Raw genomic sequence first — 17,079 nt, forward strand, 5'->3', positions numbered from 1 at the left:
TTATACCCCTTCCTGGCCTGTCATTGCAGCAACCCTAGTAGCTCCTGCTGTGCTGAAAACCTTTTATTCTGCCCTGTCCTGGTTTAAAACCTTAATTTTCTGGCCAAAGTTATTTTCAAGGCATCATCCACCAGTTTTGTCATGTCTGGTAGCCTACTGCATAGTCACTGAACCACTACTAGCTCCAATGGTAGCTTCTTTCATTTCTTCAGCGTTATTACAAAGATGGTGGGCAACTGAGTCTGGGAGTGAAAAAAGTCTAAAAGGGAAGTATTTCCAGATCTGGTATCTTTGATATTTCATTAACGGTGAGCTGCAAAGCAAAGACTGAAGTAAGCCCAGATTTATGGGCCAGATGATCCTACCGACCAGGCTGATGCATTCTGGGATATGCCCAATAACCAAATTGCAGCTAGAGGGTTTCGGAGATGGGGAAACTAATTTTGACCATATTAGTTCAAATTGATTTCTGTATTGGATTCCTTCCTGTCTCCAACACACAGCCTCTGATTACTAGACGCATTCAGCATAGACATCTGTCCTTAACTCAGGTTTCTCTTTGCAGGTCATCTTTAATGAAATATCACAGATCCCAGCGGTGGAACGTGCCATTCTCTTTAGGTCTCTTTCACTCCTGTACTCTGCTGTTTACCATCTTTAATTAGGGAACAGCTGTGAATGTGTAATGATTGCAAGCAGGCCCCCGCTAGCCACATTTTTCCATCTCCTGCATGATCCTAATGACACGTTGCAACCATTCTGCAGCCATAAATCAATAAAGCTACATGACACTCCTGTGAACAGATATGCGATTCTCCTACGTGTGCCATGATTAGCTGCTGGGGTCAATGGAGATCGACCCTTGTCATGTAACCCTTGCCAGCAAACCTGTGTGTCAGTATTATTACAGTACCCATTCTGCAGACTGGTAAACTGAGACATGAATGATAAAGCATGCGACTTGCTTAAGGCAATATCAGTCCAAGCCAGGAATAAAAGCCAGGGTCCCTCTGTTCTAGCCATGATAGGGGAACACAAACCTCCTGACGTTTGTTATGTTTCTGCAAGTGGAATCCTGTTCTACTTCACAGAGCAGGGGAGAGGTGTGGGGGCAGCAGGCTGACACCTAGTGGATACAGTAGGGCATAAGCATTCTATATTTTGATTCCAGTCGTCAGTAAATCCTACCGCACTGGATCACCGTATGCGTGGAATGTACGAGTCTGATCTTGTCTAAAATGGAAGCAGCAGCAACAATCAAGGCAAGATTGATTGTCAAGGCAGAGAGGTTAACATCACTCAGGCTGGACAAGGGACAGATCAGGAACACTCAACATTCCTGGCATTGCTTCTCCTTCCTCCCTTGTCTCTTGTGGGACAGAATTCAGTAAATCAGATCAGACAGAAACTTCGTTACCGGGAGAACGTGCAGCAAATACGATTCCCTGACTCGTAGCACACGCTACTGGTTTTGCTCATATTTGATGCACAGGGTAAGGAGAAGAGACAGTCGTACCATCTGTGTAATAAAGGATCTGCATACATTTGTGTGCATATTAATATGGGAGGTTTTGTAATCCCTTTAAAACCAATTCTCTGGTTTCTGAACAAAAATTATGGCTGAGTTCCCATCAACTACATTTTGCAAAATTAGTGGGGTGCTTTTTAGCCTGCTTGATACGTGCATGAGTCCATGATCTTTTGCAGTACTGGACAATGTTTTGATTGTGAGGAAACTCTGAGTCATGTTACATTAGTCAGTGTATCATGAAAGATTACTGGAAAGTGGCCTGATCCAACACACATTTCTCAGGCACGGTTCCTTAGGGTCCAGTTCTGTTACCCCTCCTGCTGAACACGATTATGGAACTATTAGGAGAGCTAATCTGGAATTAGGAGGGATGGTGTCCTCAGCATGCGTCCATCTCTTCTGACTCTGCCAGGAGAAGGAATAATTTACGGAGGCTAAAAAATTACCATAATTAGCTGTTGTATAGCACTTGCAGCCAAAGCATTTTACAAAGCAGAGTAAGCATCACATTCTCCTTTTCCAGATGGGGAAACTGAGGCACGGCGAAGGAACGTGACTTCCCCAAGGTCACACAGCACACCAGTGACAGATCAAGAAAGAGCAACCCTGTTTCCTGACTCCCACATCTATGGTTTACCTACTAGACCATGCTGCTCTAAAGTATGGATGATTGGGACATAGATGAAGACTAAGTGGCTAAGACAAGTCTGAAATGTTGCTTTGGGGTGGATAACACAGCTGGGAGAAACATCCATGTTTATGTCAGCACCCCAGCGATCTCTGCCGATCCCGGTAGCAGCGGTTGCCAAAAGAGCTGCAAACAGTTCTTGGCAGGAAGGTTGAATTTTTTTTGCCCCGATGTGTCCCTTGCTGCAGTTACCCACGTCTTTGCCACCTCGAGATTGGGTTACCACGACGAGCTTTCACCTTCAAGCTATTCAGAAATCACGGCCAATTACTGAATGCGGCAGTCCGCTGGCTAAGGAGCCTGTCAGCAGACAGCACGTTACACTGGCTACCAGCTGATTTCCAAGGGAAGTTTAAGGGGTTGGTTTGAACTGAAGAGCTCGAAATGGCTCTGGTCCCAGCTGCGTTAGAAGCTGCCTCTCTTCCTGTGTGAAATTACGGTAGTTGCCTTCGTCCAAGGTGCTGTGATGTCCCAGGTCTTGAACCCAGGCCTGGGAGGTCCCAGACAGCTGCCACAGCCTGGCATCCGCCCAATGGCTACTGGAAGCAGATGAACTGGGAAGCTACTACCAGGGTTATAGCCCCAGCCCAGGCACCACCCATGGGTGCTCTGATTGGAGGATCGCCTGGCTCCACCAATTGGTCCAACTACGCTATTTAAGCCAGGAGGAGGAACAGGAAGCTTGTCTGAGCAACAAGGTGGTTTCCTGTTGTGGCTGCACTGGACCCTGCTTGTGCCTGACTACTGGACCCAACCCTGTTCCTGTTCTTCATCTGCCTCACTCCTGCCTTCGCTCCTGTTCCCACCACATGCCTGCTCCATGCTTGATCCTTGCCTTTCCCTCCTGCCCCTATGCCTCACTCCAATCCTCAGTGACCAGTCCTGGCTCTAACCCTGGTCTCCAACTACTGACCCTTGACTCCGGCTTGACCCTTGGCTCGGACCCTTAGTTTTGATTCCCGGTTTCGACTCTTGGCTTGAGCCCGCCTCTGGTAACTGGCAGTTGACTCTGGTGCAGACCCTTGGCTTCATTCCTCCCCCTGGATGCCTTTTCCACCCACTAGACCTGACTCCTGCTCTGACCACTAGGCCAGTCCACCTACATCCTAGTCCCTAACAGATGCTCCAGCTACTAGCCCCTGTGAATTAAATGAGAGAGGGCTGAGGGCAAAGTGGTTGGGCTTTGGAACTCACGTCTCCTTGTAGGTCCACCAGTGCTGGATATGGCACATGCTGCAAGCTCTGTCTGTGGTTTCTGAGTTGCGGTTGGTTCTGTTCTAATGTCCCTTTTTGACATGGATTTCACTATTGCCTGTGCTTGTAACACTGCACCCAGATAGTGAAGGAGCAACCGAGAAGACTCTAAATAAACCAATGTATGGGATGTTTTGCTGGGGTTCGTACCTCACTCCATATGGCTTTGTTTAAGCAACTTGAGTAATATTAAAAAAACAAATACCACCCTTTGGGTTGTGCCCAGTGAAATTTTCTGTCTGTAGCCTGGCCTGGCTGCATAGAAATGATCTGTCAAATATGGAGGTCTAACGTTGCAAAAGTCTATGGCAGAGAGACTGAGGAAGATTCATACATAAGACGTACCAGGAGAGCATACAAAAATAAATGTGTGGCATTTAAGACATTAGCATAGCCAACTGGAGGCCAGATCCCACACTGCGGTCACCATAAAGTACAAAGTCGCTCCTCAGTACCCTTCTGGAACGAAAGATTCTGAGGTATCAGGGACTGACACAGAAATGCCAAGAAAGGAGCTGGCAGTCTGCCCAGTGGAAACGCAGTGCCAAGAATTACCATTGCAGTTGCTCTTGACACCGCAGACAGAGGGATTTTGAATATTGCTGCATTAACCCTGCAGTTGTGGATGGCAACAGGTTTCACAACTGAGCTTGGCAGTTCAATCCACAGGGCTGGAAGCAAATCATCCTCTGGATATTGACATAGAGGCTGGGTGTTCAAACTCCAGCATGCAGTCAACTTCAAGTCTATTGTCCTAATGCACCTTGAGGTTCACCTGTGTAAATCCAGGATGCTTCCAACTTCACCGCTATAAAATTCAGCCCAGAGAGATTATTTTGCTCTAAACAGTTGTAGTTTGCGTCCCTGAATAATGTTTTACGTGAGCTAATTGTATGATCTCTCTAATTAGCACAACTCTTTCTGTACACCTTTATATGCACTTTTGACGTGATTCCTATAGTGATCTGGTACAAAATATGTGCTGCACTGGTAAAGGGCAAAACCTGAAATAGGATTTTTAAATGGCTGATCAGTAGAATCGGCCTAGGAGTATCACGTGAGAGATCAAAAGAAGAGCAGCCAACTTGAACCATGTATTGACCCTTTGAGTTCTGCCAACCAGAAATGTTGGATCCCTCCTGATCCCCCTCCAATCTTTTCCAACTGCATTCTGACACTGTACTTAGTACCAGACTCTCACAGCTCTTATCCACCCCTCTGCTGGGAGGCTCCAAAGTGACCACAGACTTCAGCTACAAAACGAGTCGTTTTTGGACAAAACATTTCTTTGACTTCACACATCCTTCGGTTGTTCATTAGTATGACACTATCGCTTAGTAGAAGAAAGAGCTAATAAACATATACAATAGTCCATTTGTAATAAACATGTACAAAAGTCTATACCATTTAAAACAATTGGGTTTTAAATGGGATAGACGTCGAGTATTTATCTGCAAAGGGGTATCGTAAGTCTTCCTGAACAAGGAAGCAGAAATAAAGCTACCACTCCTCTACTTTAGGAAATTCGAGTTGCAAAAGCAGCCAGCAAGCTGTGGTTTTCATAGCATTGAGTGTTCATGAAACAAGGAATTTGATTTAGGGAAAAAATGGGCAAACCCTTCCTGTGGCAAACCGCCCTGTAGCCCCTCAGAACACACATATTCAGACATGATCATTTTTGAATTACCCAATAACCGCTTCAGGCAGTTGAACGAGCTTTTTTGGTTTGCTCAGGCAGAGTGACAGAGGACAGTGTGAACTCTACGGCCTGGAACCATTTTGAAGCCAGGTAACAATCAGGACAATTGTCACGCAGCGTGCAGCTCGTTGGTTACAAATGGACTCCTGCAGACATGACTTGGCTGGGTTTACTAGCATGAGGAGTTGCTTACCACAGTGAGGACTCCCACTGAAGTCCAGAGGGCGCCTTACGATTGCAACCACTATGTCCTCTAATGAGTTTTGCATGGCTGACACCTTAAATAGTAATTCTTCACAGTGGGATTCATTTTGCTTTGGTGGCCACCATGACGCATGCACACTGATTGCCATAGTGAAAAGCAAGCTCAAAAATTTGGCACCTGCACAACAAAAATATACAACAAAGACAAAGGGTGGTGAAGCACTGGAATGGGTTCCCTAGGGAGGTGGTGGAATCTCCTTCCTTAGAGGTTTTTAAGGCCCAGCTTGACAAAGCCCTGGCTGGGATGATTTAGTTGGGGTTGGTCCTGCTTTGAGCAGGGGGTTGGACTAGGTGACCTCTTGAGGTCTCTTCCAACCCTGATAGTCTATGGTTCTAAGACAATCAGCAATGGCAGCAGAGCACCCTGGGCAGCTTAGGACACGGGGGTACCAGGATGTTCTAAGCAACCTTTACATTTAGCTGGTCCTGGGCCTGCCCCTGAAGTTCTAACTTGCACCAGCCACTGACAAAGGAACAGTCTGGCAGCTGGGCATTATCTGTGGGCAGGAGCACTAAAGCCTTAATTCCCTACGTCAGGAGCCAGGGGTGGTGAGATTGCCTTCGTGCTGCTACATTCACTCTGCGCCTCCTACCATGGAGTGATGGATGTTGTAGGTCCAGGAGTTAAATGGCAAAGCAACTGCAGTGCACCACAGGAAAGTGATGCCGTTTGCCTTACTGTTTTATGAAGAGCACCATTATCTATATACACTTCTACCCCCATAGAACGCTGTCCTCAGGAGCCAAAAAATCTTACCGCGTTATAGGTGAAACCGCGTTATATCGAACTTGCTTTGATCCGCCGGAGCACGCAGCCCCGCCCTCCTGGAGCGCTGCTTTACCGCGTTCTATCCGAATTCGTGTTATATCAGATCGCGTTATATCGGGGTAGAGTGTATGTTAAAATACTAACAGAAGGAAAAAGCATCCTGGTAATATATGAATAATTGTAGTGGCTACCAGAGATCATGCATAGCTGCACATCTCAAGACAGGATTTGCATTGCATGGGCTGCCCTTCTCTTCCTAGAAAAACAAAGCAGGATGACAACAAGTGACAGGCTGTATTTTCACTGTAAACTTTAAATGTCCTTGGTTTGGGGATGTAAGACATACCCTTCATGTTCCCTGGATTTAATTCCCTGTGACTTTTATAATGGCAACAGCAGCTTATGTTACAGCTAAGCTTATGTTAAGTCTTTCATTATAACTAGGATATAAGATTTTTATTGGTAAATGTTGGAATACATCAATTTCGTCACACAAACACAAACCAAGGACAAAATATTTCCATCGATAACAACTGCCGTTTACAGAAATGAAAAGTGCTGCTTGAGACCTTATTAGCATTTACGGATATTTACTTTGTATATTTTGACATGTGATGTTGACAATTTGTGTTTTAATGGTTATTAAGCTTTAATTTTTGAATCTCATCAGCTACCATCATTAAATAATTACTGTCTGATGCCCCTCGATATTTCCCGCAACTGGGGAAATTTAAATGGAAACAAATAGAAAATAATGCTTAAAACCCATAATTTTGCACACCTGTGAACATTTAAATCTGTAAAAATAAAAAAAAAGGTTTAAATAGAAACATTGATAGCAGTTGTCAACATTATAAAAATAAAAATTGAATTTTGCCAAGCTTAATTATAACTTCCTTTCTAGGTGTTGATAACTCTCTGAAAAATTCCCCTTTCTGGCTGAAATTCTCCTGGTCTGAGACCAAGCAAGAAATTATTATTTAAAAGAAAAAAAAAATTCAGCAAAATCCCTTCACCTGTGATTTATTTTATGGAAAGGGGAAAAAATACATTGTCCCCCTTTTAAATCTATTTTAAGAGACCTTTTGCTCAGGAGGTAACCTGTGTATGGCTGAAACTGACAATATGAAATGATGTTTCAGTTAGCTTGTTTTCACTGTGAATTACGTCTTTCAATTCATGCAAAGGATGAAAGAGACAGGAGTCCCTCACTGCTCTACTCTTCAACTGAGCACTAGAACAGAGAAGGCTGGGGGCAAAGTTATCCTTAAACCACCACTGTGCTCCCGTGGATTCTACATCTTACTGGGGGACTGCACAGTCCCTGGCACGTATTAGAGCAGCCTCAAGGCTGCCTTAATTTATGTTCTGCTACTTACGGCCTCCTAGCCAAGAATAGTTGGAGCAGAGAGTCTGGGGAAGCCCTTTATGCACTGGGACTATTTGTGCCTTATTTATAACCTCTTCTACACTACTGCAGGAGAACCAAGAATAAAACCCATGAATGTATGAAAGCTCAAGACCTGATTCTGCAGCACCTCGTACCTTGTGTAATCCTGTACACCAGTGCAGAGTGAGTTCAGAATAGGAATGTTCTGATTTGTTCATACACCCAGGAGTCAAACTGTGACAATAAGTATGAAGTATATGCTGGATAAAGATGCGGAACTTGTAACAATGATAAATATGCAACTTTTACACAGCACTTTTCATCCATAGACCTCAAAGCAACTTGCAAAGGACATTAAGTATCACTGCGACTCATTTACATGTAGGGAAACTCAGACACGGGTAGACAAACTGATGTATGCAAAGTCACACAGCAGGCCAGAGATAGAGACAAGAATAGAACCCAGGTGTCCTGAGTCCCAGTCAGCCTCCCAGAAGACACATGGTTTGTGGGAGCCAGTCCTTTCCCATGGAAAAAAAAATTATATAAACTACCCATAGCGGAGGGAGGTTGTCAACTCACAATTTTACCATTAATCTCATACCATTTAGTGTTTTCTTCAAGCCCCAGCTTCTGGAGTCAGGTGATTACATGACAACCATCTTTCATCCAAAAAATAAGATTTTAGCCCTCAAATTGTGGAGAAAAGCTTGAAAATGTGATCCTGAAAGGCTCAAACCCAGAAGGCAAATACCCCCCATGTCCCTTCCCCAAAAAATCATGGTTTGAAATCCTAGTCCTGGTGAAATCAATGGCAAAACTCCCACTGACGTCAATGGAGCCAAGATTTCACCCACTATTGGTATTATTATTGTTTAGATCTCATGATTTTTACACCAATCTCATGATTTTTCAGGGGCCTGACTCATGAGTTTTGACCCCCTTGTGACTGGCATCACTACTGAAGTTTCCCATATGGCAGCACAAACACAGTTCCTAACCTTTTTATGAACTAAACAGACCCTTTCAAACGCATAATGGCAACTCCAAACACGCCATTGTCTGGGCTCTACAAACCTCATTCCAAGTGCACTGAGAGCATCAGACTTACAGAATGAAGACTCAGCGAAATCCTTTACTAAACGCTCATTCTCGTTTTAATTCCACAGCCCTCTACCCAAGAGAGCTCTCAGTCATTAAAACATCAGTGTCCCTTGAAAAGCTTGCACTGTACCATAGGTTATCTTTTGACATTTTTAATTACACCATTCGGCTGCTTTTCAGCTCAGCAAGATACAGCGCTGTAGTCCAGTCTCAAAGGATGTCTTTATATCGCCTAAATAAGGGAGAAGATTGCTTTCCAATGTTTGATTCTACCAGGGTTTATCCTTTAATTTCTAACTGAGCACAGCACTCACTGAGCTCCAGACAGACAACAGTGGCCTTGCCAGCATACGCAGTCCTTTATTTGTAAGTTTGCATAATACGGACCTCTCCAAAGTTATTTCATTGGCCCTCCCTTGTGTACCATCACATTCTAGATTTCATTTTTTATAATGAACTCTGTCAGTTCTATTTTAAATTAAAGCTGTTGCACTATGACGTCTCCATGGTGCTATTTTTGATTTAAAAGGATATTTATAGCCTTTGGTGTGTAGCAGGCAGGCAGTAAACATGGTTCCCTTTTAACATACCCTGGACTCAATATTCCAAAGAAAGAAAATTTGACCAACACACAAAATACTCAGAAATATTATAAGCAATGGCACACTAAGAAATAGAGGCTTACCAGAATTACTGACCCATCTGTGAATGCTGTCACCTTTTTGTGCATGCTGGCTAACACTGGCAAATACTGTCTGAAGGAAACAGGCTAAACCATTTCATTTTGTTAAGTTCAATAAAGTTGTTTAAAACAAACTACAGGAGAAGATTGAAACACGAAGCAAAATATAATCTTGTTAACTGCAGACAGTTTACTGAATAAATCTTCGCCACAGATTCAAGTCAATACCCTTATAAATAGAACACACTGAGGTCAGACATTTAAGCACTCACACAGTAGGTGAAAATAATCACTGAATAAAAATGAGTAGGGTAAGGTACAAGACAACAGAGCTAAAACTAAAAGGATGACACTGCATCTGGTGTGAATAATTATTCTGGCATTATTCTGTCCAACGCTAATCCTCAATGGTTCATAAAGGATCAATCAGTCTTTAGTATAGCCCAGGAATCATGGCTACAAAACAAAAAAGTAACTGGATTAAAATCTTTACATAGTCACAGGTCATCTCTATGTCACAAATGGCTGCTTAAAGGAATATAAAGAAGAATCTACTAAAAGAAAATTACACTAGAGAATATAATGTCCTGGTTTAAGGGCTAGCTCAAACTACAGAGTAGGTGTTCTGGCAGTATAACAAAGATGCAGGATGATTAATATTTGAAAACTGTTTTCAGAATTAGGTCAGTAAAATAATAAAACAAATACCCCTAATTGTAATGTCATCATCTAGAAACCTATACTGTATACAATTTGCTTAAAATATCCAATGCTTCCAGACTTCCTGAAGCTGAATTTACCAATGAGAGATCAGCATGTATTTCTATTTAAAACCTTTCATAATTATTTTTAAAATGAAAAACATGTTAATGACGCTGAAGCATTTCTCTTTGACTTCCTGCAGCTGTAAACTTCAATTTAACAATTAACCTTTTTCATTCATAAACAGCAAGAACAGCAAGGTTTAAAAAAAATCTCTAACGGGTACCGATAACAGTATATCAGCAAAGTTATCACATCACTACATGTACACATAGCATAGCTGCCTAGCCGCTCTGCCCCCCTCCCCACATGCTTCAGCGTCTCTCTAAAAATACATAACAAAATAAAAGTTGCTAATAAAAGGTCATTTCTTACCTATTCTCACCGATGATTATGCCAGTCGGGGGGGGGAGAGGGGGGGATCCACTAAATTGTTCTGCTATGTTAGTTTTTACAGTTTACTTTCCAGTGATATGCTGCTACCAAGAACACAGACAGCACTGCAGTGTGATAAAACATCTTGTTTTCTTTCTCAAAACTGTGTGGCATACACTGGTAGGAGCCCTCTTGAAATGAGCAGCAGGATTTTGCGAAAGCCGTTTAGAAGAGACACACACAAAACATACTGTTGCTTGAAAGAAAATGTGCTGTGGAAACCATCAGCGGGAAAAGTGTGATTTTTGCCCTGTGTCTGGATGGGCTTTATAGCTTACATTGCCTTCCTCAGAATTCCAGCTTGGTCGTTTTGCTTTTTCCCTACCATATCCTCTTCCAGCCATCCAAACGCTTTCAGCAGACCCCCCAACGCTGCCTTTGGTAAATGACCCTGAGAGGCAGCAAGAGTAGATTCCATTTGCTCTCCAAAGCACAAGACATTAACAAGGAAAGATGCAGCCCATCGAGAATCATTGCCAGCTTGATAGCTCAGCCAGAATCTTTACTGTTGCAGTGCTCTCATCTCCTGCATGCTAATGAAGCAGTGATGTCAGCAAGTCAAAGCCATTGCATCTGGACAGTTCAAATTGTCATTGGCCAGTGTCTATAATTTATTTACATGTAAATCAGGCTGTTCTTACCAATCAATAATCCCTGCAGGCTGTTTAGAAAAAGACAAGAAAATCCTTTTATTTGGCTCACGTGTATATGACAAATAGTTGTCTAGGTACCAATGATCAAAAGTGAATGGTTTGAAGATACCAATTATCCTTCTAGACCTATGATCTTATTTGTTGCTGACCAAATCTCAATTTGAGTCACTGCATCCCGTGTAAGCTGTTCTAGCCCATTATCTAATATTACAGCAGGCTACTACAGAGACCAATTTTATAGCTCATAACAATTTATTTTTCTCCTAACTTTCAATGCCCTCTTAATTTTATTCCCCACTAATTTCCTATGATGCCCCACTGATCTTAGATACAGCAGATTTGCACCAGCAGGGCTAAATATTCTGAGTAATACACTTTATTATTAAGGTGGCATTTTGTTTAGTGCATATTTTATGACCTTTACTTATCTGGCCGAGAGAGTCATGAGATTTTCATCTTTTGTGTATATCCCAGGTACATAATCCGGACCATAGGAATAAACTCACATAGTCAATAGAGAAAGAGAGCATCCCCATCGCATGACTTGGTCTTAAAAGAAGAGAAACCATGCAGAGAAAACTGTGTTGTCAACTCTTGGGCTTTCATCACAAGACTGGCAATATTTGGTGTTTTCCTTAAAGCCCAGCTCCTGGAGTCATGTGATTACATCAGAATCTGAGGTTCAATCTAGGAAAAAGTTTCTAGCCCTCATATTTGTGTTTCTAGCCCTCATATGTGAAGACAAAAGCTTGAAACTGTGGCCCTAATAGGAAAACAATTGAAATAAAAAAGAATCTAAAATGTATTACTTTTGGACCAATCTCATGATTTTTCGGGGCCTGACTCAGGATTTTGGGGCACTTGCTATTGGCAATGGTGAGTAAGTTAGCAAACCCTGTATTTTGCAAATGAACAGCCATGAGTTTCCAATGCCATAAGTGATGGATTTTATTATGGGATATAAATTTGGTTTAATTATGTGGCATTATACTCAATTTACCAAGGGCCAGATCCCCAGCTGACCTAAATCAACATAACTCCACTGACCTCAGTAGAGATCCTCTGGGCCAGACCTTACTGAAATAAATATTTATGGAATTAGCAATTTTTAAAAAAGAAAGTATCATTTTATTTAAATGACTGGTGCAAACACATGGCCCTACATAGTAAGTTATACGCTCTAGTAAGGAATCAGGCTCTGATCCTGCAGTTGCATTCATGGAGGCAGAACCCTAAGGCTGCTGCAAACTGGCCCCTGGCTCTCCCGAGGGGTGTGTACTTATGTATATGGGGGACGAGAAACACAAAGTTGTCTTTAAGCCACTTTTGTCCCCTCTGCCGGGTGCTGTGCTGAGCTCAGTTCAGCAAGACTCAAGGAACTGAAACCCTTTGTTTATTACAGTTCTCCATACAATTCTACTAAAGAATAACAGTATCAAATGCTTTACTAAGGATACACTAGGGATTTGGGTAGGTTTTTATCCCCTTCTCAAATTACACAATTCAACAGTGTATGTAGGAGAGAAAACAACCTCCCCCGGACATACACTTCCACTAAATAGCCACGTTTTATCTGTTCCTGCTTTCATCACTGTATAGGCAGGCTGGCTGTAAACTCAACCCGGAATGGTTCATGTGGATATAGCATAAGCATTTGGTAGAGCCCTGAACAGTCGGCCTGCCAAGGCCCCCAAATGACATATTTTATCTTGAATGCAGGATACGATAATTCAGATATGTAGTAAATGAGACAAAACTCCACTGGGCAAAGAGCAAAATGAAGTTTGTTTACAGACTGATAATTTAAAGCAGAAACAAATTATATTTATTTACTGTAACAATTTTCTTTGGAAATATTGTTAAAACCACATTACATACAGGTAAAAACGGGCTTCATAGAATCATAGAAGATTAGGGTTGGAAGAGACCTCAGAAGGTCATCTGGTCCAACCCCTGCTCAAAGCAGGAGCAAACCCACTAAATCATCCCAGCCAGGGCTTTGTCAAGCTGGGCCTTAAAAACCTCTAAGGATGGAGATTCCACCACCTCCCTAGGTAACCCATTCCAGTGCTTCAACACCCTCCTAGTGAAATAGTTTTTCCTAATATCCAACCTAGACCTCCCGCACTGCAACTTGAGACCATTACTCCTTGTTCTGTCATCTGCCACCACTGAGAACAGCCGAACTCCATCCTCTTTGGAATCCCCCTTCAGGTAATTGAAGGCTGTTATCAAATCCCCCCTCATTCTTCTCTTCTGCAGAATAAATAACCCCAGTTCCCTCAGCCTCTCCTCATAAATCATGTGCTCCAGCCCCCTAATAATTTTCGTTGCCCTCCGCTGGACTCTCTCCAATTTGTCCACATCCTTTCTGTAGTGGGGGGCCCAAAACTGGACGCAATACTCCAGATGTGGCCTCACCAGAGCCGAATAGAGGGGAATAATCACTTCCCTCAATCTGCTGGCAATGCTCCTACTAATGCAGCCCAATATGTCATTAGCCTTCTTGGCAACAAGGGCACAACATTTACTCATATCCAGCTTCTCATCCACTGTAATCCCCAGGTCCTTTTCTGCTGAACTGCCACTTAGCCAGTCAGTCCCTAGTCTGTAGCAGTGCATGAGATTCTTCCGTCCTAAGTGCAGGACTCTGCACTTGACCTTGTTGAACCTCATCAGGTTTCTTTTGGCCCAATCCTCCAATTTGTCAAGGTCACTCTGGACCCTATCCCTACCCTTCAGTGTATCTACCTCTACCCCCAGCTTAGTGTCATCCGCAAACTTGCTGAGGGTGCAATGTATCCCATCATCCAGATCATGAATGAAGATGTTGAACAAAACTGGCCCCAGAACTGACACCTGGGGGACTCCACTTGATACCGGCTGCCAACTAGACATAGAGCCATTGAGCACTACCTGTTGATCCTGATGACTTAACCAGTTTTCTATCCACCTTATAGTCCATTCACCCAGCGCATACTTCTTTAACTTGCTGGGAAGAATACTGTGGGAGACCGAATCAAAAGCTTTGCTAAAGTAAAGATATATTACATCCACCACTTTCCCCATATCCACCGCACCAGTTATCTCATCATAGAAGGCAATCAGGTTGGTCAGGCATGACTTGCCCTTGGTGAATCCATGTTGACTGTTCCTAATCACCTTCCTCTCCTCCAGGTGTTTCAAAATGGATTCCTTGAGGACCTGCTCCATGATTTTTCTGGGGACTGAGGTGAGGTCTGTAGTTCCCCAGATTCTCCTTCTTCCCTTTTTTAAAGATGGGCACTATATTTTCCAATCGTCTGGGACCTCCCCCGATCGCCATGAGTTTTCAAAGATAATGGCCAATGGCTCTGCAATCACATCCGCCAACTCCTTTAGCACCCTCGGATGCATTAGATCTGGCCCCATGAACTTGTGCATGTCCAGCTTTTCTAAATAGTCCTTAACCTGTTCTTTCACCACTGAGGGCTGCTCACCTCCTCCCTATGCTGTGCTGCCCAGCGCAGCAGTCTGGGAGCTGCCCTTGTCTGTGAAGACTGATGCAAAAAAAAAAAAAGCAATGAGTACTGCAGCTTTTTCCACATCGTCTGTCACTGGGTTGCCTCCCCCATTCAGTAAGGGGCCCACACCTTCTTGACCTTCTTCTTGTTGCTAACATACCTGTAGAAACCCTTCTTGTTATCCTTCACATCCCTTGCTAGCTGCATCTCCAATTGTTCTTTGGCCTTCCTGATTACAACCCTGCATGCTCGAGCAATATTTTTATACTCCTCCCTAGTCATCTGTCCAAGTTTCCACTTCTTGTAAACTTCCTTTTTGTGTTTAAGCTCACCGAAGATTTCTCTGTTAAGCCAAGCTGGTCGCCTGCCATATTTGCTATTCTTTCTGCACATCGGGATGGTTTGTTCCTGCGCCCTCAATAAGATTTCTTTAAAATACAGCCAGCTCTCCTGGACTCCTCTCCCCCACATATTAGCCTCCCAGGGGATCCTGCCCATCAGTTCCCCGAGGGAGTCTAATTCTGCTTTTCTGAAGTCCAGCGTTCATATTCTGCTGCTCTCCTCTCTTCCTTTTCTCAGGATCCTGAACTCGACCATCTCATGGTCACTGCTGCCCAGGTTGCCACCCACTTCTACTTCCCCTATCAATTCTTCCCTGTTTGTGAACAGCAGGTCAAGAGGAGCACGGCCCCTAGATGGTTCCTCCAACACTTGTACCAGGAAGTTGTCCCCAACACTCTCCAAAAGCTTCCTGGATTGTTTGTGCACTGCTGTATTGCTCTCCCAGCAGATGTCAGGGATTCTTCAGTTCAAAGAGTAAATGCCTTTCCTATGAGAGCTCCTGGTGTGCACTAATTTTCACTAAACAGATGAGTCGAAGGCTTGTAGTTTATCTGTATTTACTATTGAGGAGCAAGGAACACTAAATACACACACTTCTGAATGGAGTGGCTCATGGTATTGAGCATTACACTCCCTACAAAGTCTTGGCAGGAGCTTTTAGCTCTTCCCCTAACTGCATGCATCCAGCCTCACACACACAACCATACATTTGGGTTTCCCTGGACACGACCTCTTTTTTCTCCTCCGTCCGGGAGGATTTTTCTGCTCCAGGCTTTGCAGCTCAGAAAGGGCCATCTCTGCGACTGGATTGGTCCTTCCCCTGCATCTGCTGGATCCCGCCGGCCCTGGCCCAGCCTGACAAGTAAGCGGAGCTGCCAAGTGCCTCTTGACAGTCTGCCTGCCCCACCACAGGGCCTCAGAACCTGGTCAAGAGGGGTGACAGGGCCAGGTCCCTGCGCCCCGCCCTGGGGAGAAAAGGGGCTGAAAATTTAGCTCCCATAGTCAGCTTGTTCTAGCCCCGCCACTCATCAAGTCTAACTTCTGTGGCCTATTTGTTTGGCTACTTATGTTGTTAACCAAATACTGCTGGAAATGGTAATTACATGCAGAATTCCAAGATTTTAGGTACTAGTTGACACACAATGGTACAATGAAGGTGCAGGTCGTGACCTCATGTAACAGCCCCATAAAACAAATGTTTATAGCCATGCAGCTAACCTAGGGGGTTAGCTAAGAAGAAGAAACCTTTGCACCACAGGAGAGCATATATTTCTCCTCACTCCTGGCAGATTTCCTCCTCCAATACTTGAGAGACAAAGTATCCGCAAAGTACAATAATTATTGTACAAGAAGTACAATTATTCTGAGACAAACCAGATGAGATTGTTCAAGTTTTGGTTCCAAATTTCTCATGAAAATGTACTTTTCTCTTCTGGGAAGGTGCTGAATGGGTTTGTAATCATCACTTTCATATTAACTGCTCTACTGCCTGTGAAAACACCACACATGTTCCCGTAACTCCAGAGGGCACATTGTATTCCCTATGACCGAGGCCGTGCATCATGCAGTTTAAAGGGGTGTTTCATTAAGGAGAAAGAAAGGTGCTGGCCAAGCAAACGGAGCTTGTTTCATAAAGGTCACTTGAATGACTTTTACAACTACGGAGATGGATCTTGCCAACACTCTGATGCGATTATTGCTCCGAGCTCCCATTTTGTTCAGAGAAGAACTTCGGGACGGGATTTGGAAATTTAAAAAAGGACAAATATTATAATTAAAACTTAGAATCCCATTCCCAAATTAGGCAGTTCAAGGGCAATAATTATGCCAGAGAAATGTGACATCCTTTTTTGCTGTTGTTAAAGCAGAAAAACTGGACTCTATAATGGTCACTAATTTGTACAAATTCATCCCTACAGCTAGCGTTCGGGAACTGTCATTTTAAAAGCACACACGCTTTTTTCAACAGCTCGGTTTACTGATTACTTGTCAATCAATGCGGA

At 43.5% G+C, this 17,079-nt stretch overlaps 1 protein-coding gene across 5 annotated transcripts in view; it reads right to left on the bottom strand.

The window, feature by feature from the left end:
- PRICKLE2 (prickle planar cell polarity protein 2) overlaps nt 1–17,079 on the bottom strand; it is a 185,356-nt gene that overhangs the window by 62,804 nt on the left and 105,473 nt on the right. The window contains exon 1 of one of the 5 annotated variants that reach the window (XM_054035704.1): nt 10,519–11,022. The exons of 3 other annotated variants lie outside the window; for them this stretch is intronic. The gene's annotated coding sequence lies outside the window, so the exon portion shown is untranslated. Of the gene's footprint in view, nt 1–9,384; nt 9,451–10,518; nt 11,023–17,079 lie in introns of those variants that run through there. One more of the 5 variants, XM_054035705.1, reaches the window with a different exon arrangement.

This window comes from Malaclemys terrapin, chromosome 7 (assembly GCF_027887155.1).
Source record: "Malaclemys terrapin pileata isolate rMalTer1 chromosome 7, rMalTer1.hap1, whole genome shotgun sequence".
Classification (NCBI taxonomy): Eukaryota; Metazoa; Chordata; order Testudines; family Emydidae; genus Malaclemys; species Malaclemys terrapin.